Source organism: Rhipicephalus microplus, chromosome 3 (genome assembly GCF_043290135.1).
Source record: "Rhipicephalus microplus isolate Deutch F79 chromosome 3, USDA_Rmic, whole genome shotgun sequence".
NCBI classification, from domain to species: domain Eukaryota; kingdom Metazoa; phylum Arthropoda; class Arachnida; order Ixodida; family Ixodidae; genus Rhipicephalus; species Rhipicephalus microplus.
In genome coordinates, this window is record NC_134702.1 from 203,625,575 (window position 1) to 203,636,617 (window position 11,043).

The following is an 11,043-nucleotide window of genomic DNA, read 5'->3' on the forward strand; positions in this document are numbered from 1 at the left end:
GTTCAAAATCTGAAGAAAGTATATATATTAGTTTTTTATAGCATGGAAACAAGAAACGAGTAATACTGGAAAATCTAACTTATGTCCTTTCTAGCAATAAAATGCAGGTAAAATGTAGTACTGCACAAAGAACTATACTTCATTGTTTTCTCATAAGTGACCAAGCCCTGTTAAGCCCAATTAAAGTACGTATCAATCGAACAGGCTTTTCTCACGCTTAATTTATACATTTTCAAGTAGTGCACAAGACATACATGCATGCTTAGCTTTCTGAGATATCTAACAGGTGAAAATTAACTATCATCAAGGTTGATAAATAGCCAGTTTCGTATACCTGCACCTCAAAATTAGTTATTATTGTTGCGATAGTATCTATAAGATATTTACCGAGGAAAATAGCCAGCAGTTAATATGGTAGCTGCGTTTCACCAGAATACGTCTTCTTCTTCTTCCCACACTACAAAGTAGTGGTAACTGCGACGCCGACACCGCAACAATATTATCATGAATATGGTGGTACATTCAGTACATGTCTACAGTTCTTATTCTACAGTACTCATTAACTTAATAATCATGCCTGAAACTTCATGGTGCGACAGTTTTAGGTCATAAGACTACATTTGAGCCCTGTGAAAAAGGCTTTCGAATGATATCCGCTGTAGAAATATTCTCTAATGCAACAAGTCACACCTGGATCTTAAAGATGCAACAGATATTGGTCATAATATAGGAATCAAGCACTGCGCAGAATGCTTCTGTGTGTTTTTTTTCTGTAGCCGGAATATGCTCTAACGCAACTATGTGGCTCACACTTCATGATGTCACAGATATTGGTCATAAGACTGACACTGAATCCTGTATAGAAGACTTTTCGACGTTTTTTGAGGTCAAAACATTCTATAAAGCGACAAATCGCATCCAAATCTTCATGGAGCCAGATATTTGTCATAAGATTGCAGCTGAACCCTGTATTAAATGCTTTTCAACATTTTTTCTACATTGTCTGCAGCCGAAATAATCTCTGATGCAAGAAACTGGACCCGACTCTGTGATGCAACAAAGATGTTTCAGCAGATTAAAGCTAAGCACTGCGGAGAACGCTTTCGGCCGTTATCTTTAGTTATTGACGAATACTGCACTGCGATGCGGGGCTATAGTGCCAGAGTGGAGTACATAAATAGAAAATGAATACATTTAAACAGTAATATAACAATATGTGCGACAATAGAAACAAATATTTGTACCTCCTGAATGCAGTCTGCTAAAAAATGAACAAAATAAAACTATAATATTATACAAGTGTCTACGAAAGGTGAGAAATACTGATTTCACTAACTAAACCAGGTAGATCATTCCAGTTTTTGATAACTTTAGCAAAAAAAACACTTGGTCTGAACACATTAGTGAGCTCAAAAATGGCTCTAAGTTAGATTGTGATTGCAGATCAGTGCTGTGTTGAAGGCTTTTGCACTATGTTGGTAGATTAACTATCCTTTAACATTTACAAATCACGCCTGAAACTTCTTGACGCGACAGCTATTGCTTTTGAGTTGCAGTCAAGCACTGCGTAAAGGACTCTAGCATGCCGTCAGTAGTCAAAATATCCTGATTGATTGATTGGCTGACTGATTAATTAATTTATTTATAAATAATCTATTTATTTATTGATATGTGGAGTTTAACATCCCAAAACCACCATATGATTAGATAGTAAAAACACCCTATAACGTAATAAGGCGTGCCCAAAGCGGTATTACGCGACTTCGTCATAGGATTGCACAAGCGCCCTCTTTGAAAGTTTTTGACAAGTTTTCTAACATAACTAAACTGAATATCTTGACATTTCGGAAATCCTTAGATGCATGCATAGACCAAGTTTATGCATATACAAAACCTGAAGCGAAATGAAGCAGTCCTTGCAAATACAAACAGAGTTTTATGTTCGAAACCATCTAATAATCTTTTAGCTCAAATCAGTCTAGGTAAAATACATGCACAGTTCTGAGTGGCCTCATAAGTCTCTGTAATTGCAGATGAGGCGCTGCTTGTAGTTTTTCTAAACGAAGTGCGGTGCAGTACTAGTGCACTTTCATTCATTCTTTACATACATGTGGTGACATGCTTTTCTGTTCTTATTATCATGTCACCTTGCAGCTGATGTCAAATGAGGTGCTTTTCACTTAGGTGTTCAGCTAATTATCTCTTCGGGTGTAAACAAAGTGCGTGCCATATTATACTGCAAAACGATGAACAAGCGCCATTGTTTGTCTAGCTATCAGTATTCGAGTGGACTATAAAGAATGTGTGCGTGTGCGTGCGCGTGCGCGTGTGTGTGTGTGTGTGTTAGAATGCAGCCGAACAAGATATATGCTACCGAGCGTGGGAGAGAAGCAGAACAAGAATGAAGAAGTGGAATAGCAGGCAACACGGGCAGCACTTCATCATACAACTTTCTTTTTTGATCACCACAGCAGCGAACGTTAAAGTTTTTATCTTATCCATGAATGGAAATGAGACCGCTGACAGCTGAACGTGTCAGCGTCGCTGGTACGTGGCACAAAATCACGGCAAGCTATACAGCGGCCTATCCCGCCCCTCATTTTAGGGTGGGAAGGGGGGGGGGGGTCCGCTTGAAGCAACATTGAAGAGCGGGGCGGGGTTGATTGATTTACGAGGTTTAACGTCCCAAAACCACCATAGGATTATCAGAGACGCCGTAGTGGAGGGCTCCGGAACTTTTGACCACCTGGGGTTCTTTACCCTGCACCCAAATCTGAGAACACGGGCCTACAACAGTTCCGCTTCCATCGGAAATGCAGTCGCCACAGCCGGTATTTGATCCCGCGACCTGCGGGTCAGCAGCCGAGTACCTTAGCCACTAGACCACCGTGACGGGACGAGGCGGACGGGGTCACTGTTTTGTTTTCACGAGCACAACAACCACTTTGATAGCACAAATACTGTTATTGGGTGCTCGCAGTGGTCCCCCTCCTAAGTCGTAAGTCACAACCGGTAATAGGAGGTGGACAGCAAGGCTTGGAGAGAAGAAGAGAGAGAGCGGGGTGATGACACATGCTTAGGGGGAAGGAGAGGGTGATAGGATTGTGAAGCACGCCGTAATTAAAGGCATCGCAAATTTTAACCGTCTAGTGTTCATTAACGTGCACGCGCGTAGCACAGTATACGCGGGCCTGTGGCGTTTCGCCTGTACCAAAATGTGACGGCCGTGGCGGTGTCGAACACATGACTTTCGCTTCAAATGGATAAAGTAGTAAAGCGTACCCCACATAAAAGATGTGCGCGTGTAGAAGTGTAATAAGCGTTGCAGTCTATGCACTTGACCCGCGAGCATCCGACATCGCATCCTTTCTTGGCGGCTATTAGCTAGAACCGAAATTCCGCTTAGTCACATAGCCACTGTTGTATTTACGAAAGGCTCGATATTTTTCTTGGCGTGTGCAGTGCGAAGAGAGCGCTCGTCAAAGAACACGATGTGGTGAAATTTCCGGAGCCCTCCACCACGGCGTCTCTGTCATTTCGTGGTTGTAGGACCTCGAATTTCAGCTAATAGCACATACTTTACTTAGTGACGATTAATAAGCCAGTGTTCCAATGGCCGCAATATTTTCGCTTATCAGCGGCACGTTAAACGGTATTCCCCGCACCTGCAGGTCTCAATGCCCACGACTGCCACCCCAAGTGCCTCCTCTGCCACGGCGCCCATGAGACTGGGACCAGTGGCTGCACGGCAAAATATCGGAAACGCAAGCAGCCCTCAACATCTCCTCGAGGGACCACCTCATGTTCGTCTCAGCCAGACAGCGGCGCCAACATGCATCAGTCGGCTCCACCACTCCACGCCGACACTCAGGCGTTCCCACCGCTCGAAGCACCAGCGGCGGTACCTCAGGTGAGCAGTTGGGCAGGGAAAGCTGCTTCTAAGCCTCTCTCACCCCCTTCTGTCGATCCTCCTTCTCCCGAACTTGCGGCCCTTCGCCAGCAAGTTGCGGCACTTCAAAAGCAAAATTCTCTTTTAACTAAACAACTCGAACTCTTAAATAAGCGACTTCAACCCCAACAACAGTGTACTGCAACGCCATCCGGTATTGCCTCTGCTGTCCAGGTGGCTACGCCAGCTACGTCCAAGCTTAGTCCTCGCGCTAAGTCCACTCCCATTAAACCGCCGGTTCAAGCAGCTATGTGTACTTCAGCACTCGGAACCATGCTGCATCTACTCCAGAAGCTCTTCTGCTCTTGGGGCACCTCAGGTTCTTTTGCCCGCTAACCAAACTCTCCCTAGCGAGGAGCGTGCCCCGCGAATAGAGGAACGCCTTACGCGCGTCGAAGCTTGGATTAATGACCTCCTCACCAGCTTCTCTGTCCAACGCATAGTAGTAGAGGTTACCCAGGCTATTCAAGCCTGGGCAATCACCAAGTTTCAACCCAAGGCATCGCGTTCCCGCTCATGCTCGGTGAGCAGAGAGGGTACAGCTCCAGGGCGTCGTCGTAAGGTGGCTACCACCACCCCGCCGTCGGACAATCCGGCCTTCGTGCCCCTCCCTGCTTCTGAGGATTCCGAGCGGGACATGAAGGTCCAAATATAAAACCTAAGACAGTCACGATGGCTACCAATCGTACGTCCCGTTCAAACATTGCGTCTGAATTCGAGATCATACAGTGGAACCCTGGAGGCTACGGGAACAGACGAAAGCGTTCACATCTTTCTCTTTTCTCCAGCTCACTTGGCTCTCAGCCGGCCGTCTTGACGCTCGAAGAATCTGGCCCTGCTCCATCCCTTTCTGAATACTGCTCCTAAGTAGGCGGCACCCCAACATGCCTCCTCGTGCATAAAGCTTACACGGCGATACAGATTGACCTCGATCTGGATCTTCCTTACGACTACTCCATGATATCAGTGCTGTCTCAGCGAAGGGACCAACCATCAATACATATCTTAAACGTGTACTGTCCCCCTCGCCTTGCAAGGGCTTCGTTTGCGCATCTCTTCCATCGGGCGCTGCGTATAGCTGCCCGACAACCACTGGTGATTGTCGGGAACTTTAATACCCCCAGCCCTCACTGGGGTTACCACTACGAGAAGGCCCGGGGCAGAGAGCTCAAGGAGCTCATTTCCTCGCTGAGCCTGACGCTTCTTACCGATCCGGCACAACCCACACGTTCCGGCAACTCGGTCACGCGAGACACATGCCCCGACCTCTCCCTCACCCGTCACATCCGTGATGCTACATGGGAATTATTTAGGCGAAACCCTAGGCAGCGATCACTTTTTACTCCGCATTTCGTTCACACCGCGGCAGAAAATGCGCCAACACTGGGGCCAAGCTCGTCTCACCGATTGGACTCAGTTCAGAACGCAACCATTCCCCGCCGTCCTCTCCTCGACCGAATATGCAGCGTGGGCATCATATGCCCTTCATATGAAACAAGCGAACACTCGCACCCATGCAACCTCTAATTTGACTCCTGCAATCGATCCACACCTTCTACAGCTTTGGCACTCTCGCTGCGGGCTCGTAAGGAGCCGGAAACGCAACAAACTTAATCGGAAACTTCGCTCTCGCATTGAGGCGCTCACTGCAGAGGCGGCCGCATACTCTGCACAACTTTTCGATGCTAACTGGCCAGACACCTGTTCGAAGGCTGCAAACCAGATGAGCTCTAAGAGTGCGTGGCGACCCTTTAGAAGCCTTCTCGATCCCTCCACCACCAGGGGAGAAACGCAACGCCAGCTCCACCGTGCTCTGCATGCCTTTCAGGGCACTACGGATGAACTCGCGCGAGAACTTTGTGACCGCTACATCTGCCGCACAATTGATCCAGCAGGCTCAGCATATACGTATTCCGGCGCCCCTAACACCGACCTCGACGCCCCATACACGCTTTCTGATTTACGATTTGCACTCACGAAAATGCGGCGGGGCACGGCCCCTGGACGCGACGGTATCACAGTATAGCTCCTGGCAAATCTTCCCGACCAAGCACACCTCTCGCTACTCCATCTTATAAATTCGATATGGGACGGCTCTCCGCTTCCAACGGAATGGACCACATCGGTCGTGACATTCATACCCAAATCGGCAAATTCCGTTAGTATCGAGGCACTGAGACCCATCTCACTTACGTCTTGCGCAGGCAAACTCATGAAAACCATGGTTTGCGAACGCCTTTCTGCCTACTTGGAGGCCAGGAGGACCTTTGCCGACACGATGTTTGGCTTTCTCCCGCATCTGTCAGCGCAGGACGTCCTGCTCCAGCTTCAACACGATATCATAGAGCCGACTACTATGCGCCATAACGATAAAGCCGTGCTCGCTCTCGATCTCCGCGGGGCGTTCGACGACGTCAAACACAGCACTATACTAACTAACTTGTCTACCACAAACTGCGGGCAGAAGACTTTCAACTACGATCGCGCCTTTCTATCACATCGCACCGCCTTCAATCGCCTTAATACTACCGAACACGGCGCGTACTTATTAGGCACGCGGGGTACACCTCAAGGGGCAGTCCTGTCTCCTCTGCTTTTTAACCTGGCGATGATGAACCTCCCCTCTCTTCTAAGTGAGGTCGAGGGAATACAACACGCACTATATGCGGACGATATCACAATCTGGACCAACACCGGCTCCTTAGCGCAAATCGAAGAACGCCTGCAAAAGGCTGCCCTTCTGGTGGACACCTACACTGGTTCATGCGTCCTGGAGTGCTCTCCAGCTAAATCGGCTCTTCTTTCAGTCTCTCCGCTACCGCCGCCTCAAATTTTTCTTCCGTCCGGGCCCGTCCCGTCAGTGCAAAATATTCGGGTTCTTGGCCTTCACCTCACATTGTCCTTGGATCCAAAGGGCACAATAGCAGGCCTCAGACGCACCAGCGAACAGGTGAGCCGCATGATACAGCTAGTTTTTGCCAAGTGCGGCGGCCTCCGCGGGTCTCGGTGTCTCCGATTGGCCCACGCGTTTGTGACCAGTCGCGTTCTCTACGCCTTGCCTTACGTTCGCCTGCGTCGTCGACACGAGCACCAGCTGGACGTCCTTCTTCGTTCAGTATACAAACGCGCTCTGGACCTACCTATTGCAACTTCCAACAGCTGATTCGCGGCTCTGGGGGTACACAACACCTTTGCAGAGATGTGCGAAGCTCATCGCGTTAACCAAATCAATCGACTGTCGCAGACGCCTTCAGGGCGCCGTCTTCTACACAGACTTGGCCTTAACCCGATATCTGACCAAGACCCTTTGGAGTCGGTACCAGAGCTCTGGCGTCAAAAGCTATGGGTGGAACCTATACCCCGTAATTTGAACCCCGACCTCCATCCTGGCCGTAGACTAGCACGCGCCGCGGCCCTTCATACGCGACACTCCGATCGTCCTGGTGGACGTCTACGTGGACGTCTCAGGTCCCTCCCCCTCGGGTCACTTCACGGCTGCCGTGATTACAGAGGGCAAACACGTCGATGGCCTCTCCTTTCGAGCAGACACAGTAACGCACGCTAAAGAGGTTGTCATAGCTTTGGCCGCCTCTCCTCCTGCCTCACGCACCATCCTGATGGACTCGCACTCGGCCTGTTCTCAGTACCTTCAGGATTCCATTGCCCCGCTGGCGGCTAGCCTACTACAGGCAGCCTCTTGGCGCTTTAACCCTCATCCCATTCGTATAGTCTGGAACCCAGGTCACTCAGGCCTGCCCGGCAACGAGGCGGCAAATGCCGCTGCCCGCGCTTCTCCTGTCCAGGCCGTTGCCCCTCCATGTCCCGAGACAGAATCTGGCAATACCAACCTGACGCACTTTCGCCAATTTTTGGCTTATTACCGGGCTTTGCGCCGCCTCTACCCGGACCCCGCACGTGGTTTGGAGAAAGCGGAAAAACGACTGCTACGCCGCCTGCAGGCGAAAACCTTTATCAGTCCGGCGGTCGCCAGGCACTTTTTGCCGGAAATCAATGGCACCTGCTCGACCTGTCATGTCCTCGCCGACACATATCACGTCATAGCATCGTGCCCAGTTAATCCCGTCCCTTTCTCATCCCCTTTTCCTAACCCAAATTGAGAGGATTGGGAGGAGCACCTGCTCGGCTGCTCTACCTTGGCTGCGCAACGCTCCTTGGTGGAGCGCGCACGGGCAGCTTCCAGCTCCACTGGCGTCCCGGAATAGGGTCTTGCCACTCTAGCACGCCGATGGGCCACGTCGGCACTCTCTAGTAGACGTTTCCTGAAATAAATGTTTTTTACCACCACCTACCACGTTAAACGGGTGACCTTCTTGCTTTCTCCCAAGTACTTCTGATCAAATACCCACTTCCGATTTTATGTACTTTCTCAAGATCTGTTTTGAAACTTGAAACCGGATGAAAATTGGTGATTTCAGTTCAATTTCGGAGATATAATGAACACACACGACACATGTCGGCAAAAGGTAAATTGACTGCCCTAATATTTATTAAAAAGTTATTGATTGAGTTCACGAGAATAACAGATGCTTTTTTTGCGTTTGAGCAGCTAGAATGGCTCCCATAAGCGACGCGTGGAGTTCCCCTTCAGGGGGGGGGGAGCAAAAGATTCGTCACAGCGCTTTCCTCACTATTGTGTGAATATATGGGGCTGAATATGGCCGCATATTAATAATATACTCGCGAGAGGAAACGATTGACAGGAACTCGAAGTGCACGGAGGACTGTTTACTCAGCCACAGCTGCCATTCACTTCTTCGCTCTCGTCTTCTGCCACCAACACAGCGTGTCAATATTGTTATGTGGGCGTGTTACATCCCAAAACCAAGATATGATTATGAGAGACGCTGTAGTGGAGAGCTCCTGAAAATTTGGCATGTGGTGTTATTGACATGCACTCACATCCTACAGCACACGGGTCTTTGCAATTTCGCTTCCACCATAATGCGACCACCACGGCCGGATCTAAACCCGCGACCTGCGAGCCAGCAGTCTAGCACCCTGTAGCCACTGATCGACCGAGGCGAGCAGACTACGCCCGGAGGAGGCAGCGCCTTCTGGTCGTACAATTGGTCCGAGCTCACTGTCGTTTCACAAGCAAATGGAACCTTTGTAGTGGTAAAACCTGTGGCGGCAGTAGTTAGCACTGTTCACTTTACTTTGTGACAACTATACTGAAAAAGAAGAGGAGTATAGCCATCGCCACGCATTAGCACCAACCTGTCCGTACATGGAATGACAAAAGATTGCTCGTTGGTAACCTAGGCCTAACAGTTTAACACGAGAACAGCTGGTGTGAATAATCCCCATCACTAAATGAGACATGGTGTAGGATGATTATTACCAGTCATATTGTCACATGGTTGTGACAATGATGAAGAAATAAATCGGCCTTCTTGAGATGAAACATTATTTGGGCGAACCTGCGCCCGTGAAACAAATCTCATACTATGGTTATACACCCGTAACACTTACCCCCATATTCACAAACGCTCCTCGACTTGACTTTCACCCTGCAATTGACAGAGTTGAGCACTGCGCCGCTGCTCGACTGAAAATGACGCTGCTTTACTCAAGAATAGCAGCAAATGGTCACTCATATGCAGTGACTTGCCCTGCCTAGAGATGGCGCTCCCATCGGCTTTCTCGAGTGAAGGTGGAGTGTTGAGTGAAGGGGCGTTCTAGAATAGGGGGGTTATAGCGGCAAGCAGAGCATATAGACCGCCGATAAAACTTACAAGCACTTACTGGCGCCGGCGTTCATACATGTGCTATCGAAGAATTCGCCGTTATCGTTTGTGGCCACATAAAGACTGTTTGTGTGCTGCGGGCATTCTTTATGGAATGAAGTTAAACAACAACGAGGCTTCTGAAACAATTCCACGTGGTCTACGCCGAGCGTCGTAAACAGTCTTAATCCGGATGCACCAAAATAAACGAGTTGCAATACATTTCAACGTTGGCTGCCAATTAGCGAGGCGTATATATTTGGAGGGCATACCATATAATATACCCACGTTTTCATACTATAAAGTGCCCACGTGTTCCTAAACTCAATGCTGTCTAGAATTTTTTTTGTAAGTAGTGCCGCTATGAGAAAAAGAGGAAAGGTATGCTTGCTAGTATGCATCAATATCGGACATTGACCGAGGGGTTATCTTTCCAACTGATATCTGTAATGGCAGGTTGCCGCGTATTCTTTGCGTGCATGAGTGCTTCAACCGGACCTCACACTTCGTTAAATAAAAAAGGCAAAGTGCTAACTATTATGACACGGCACGCTGTGACTGCTATTCCCCTTCTGGGGGTGTAGCTCAGTGGTAGAGCGCTCGCTTCACATGTGAGAGGTCCCGGGTTCGCACCCCGGCACCTCCAAGCGATTTTTTTCATACCTCGTTCTTTTTTCCTTTTGTGTAGCGTCTTAGTAACTTGAATAATCTTTCTCGCCAGCTGACAGCACTCACTCACTGCCAGCTCGATATACTGCGCCAACAAGTATTCACGGCATATACAGGCACAGCTCAAATTACTGAATATTCCGTTCACTCGCTTCTAAGGGAAGCTTTTGTAAGTTGATCATTTCGGTGGAGGCAGCATCGTACATGAAAAACGGGGCTTCAGCGAATCTAATTAATATTCGGGCGCGCAGAAATGCTATCGTACCCTTGGAGGTGTCCATCGAAACGTGAATTTTTATCCCCCCATATTATAATAATTCAAGCAGCCGTAGCTGTCAGGTTTGCCCGGTCAAAAGACGAGAATTATCCGTGAAATAGGAAAAACGAGCCAAGATGTCAACTTGAGCCAAAAGTAGCTTCGCGTGTGTGAAGAAAATATGTGACGTTTCTTTAGAAAGAGTCAATTCAGGTGCATCTTGTTGGAAGTGTAGAAAGTAGTGCAATAACTCATCAAAAACCTAATTGCCGCGATAAAACATATAATGTTGACTTTAGGTATCTTTTCGTGGATGATGACGAAAATAATGCACTGTTCCCAAAAGCGCACTCCTTTCGTGCATTTTCTGTGACTGTTCTTATGAGGAGTAGATGTGGCGGCCCTGTGGCGGCTGTAACAAT

General features: G+C 48.5%; 1 non-coding gene across 1 annotated transcript; it reads left to right on the forward strand.

Annotated features, from left to right (window-relative positions):
* The first annotated feature begins 10,270 nt into the window (after positions 1 to 10,270).
* On the forward strand, positions 10,271 to 10,342 carry TRNAV-CAC (transfer RNA alanine (anticodon CGC)). The gene has a single exon. It is a non-coding gene; the product is annotated as a tRNA-Val (tRNA).
* The last annotated feature ends 701 nt before the right edge of the window (positions 10,343 to 11,043 follow it).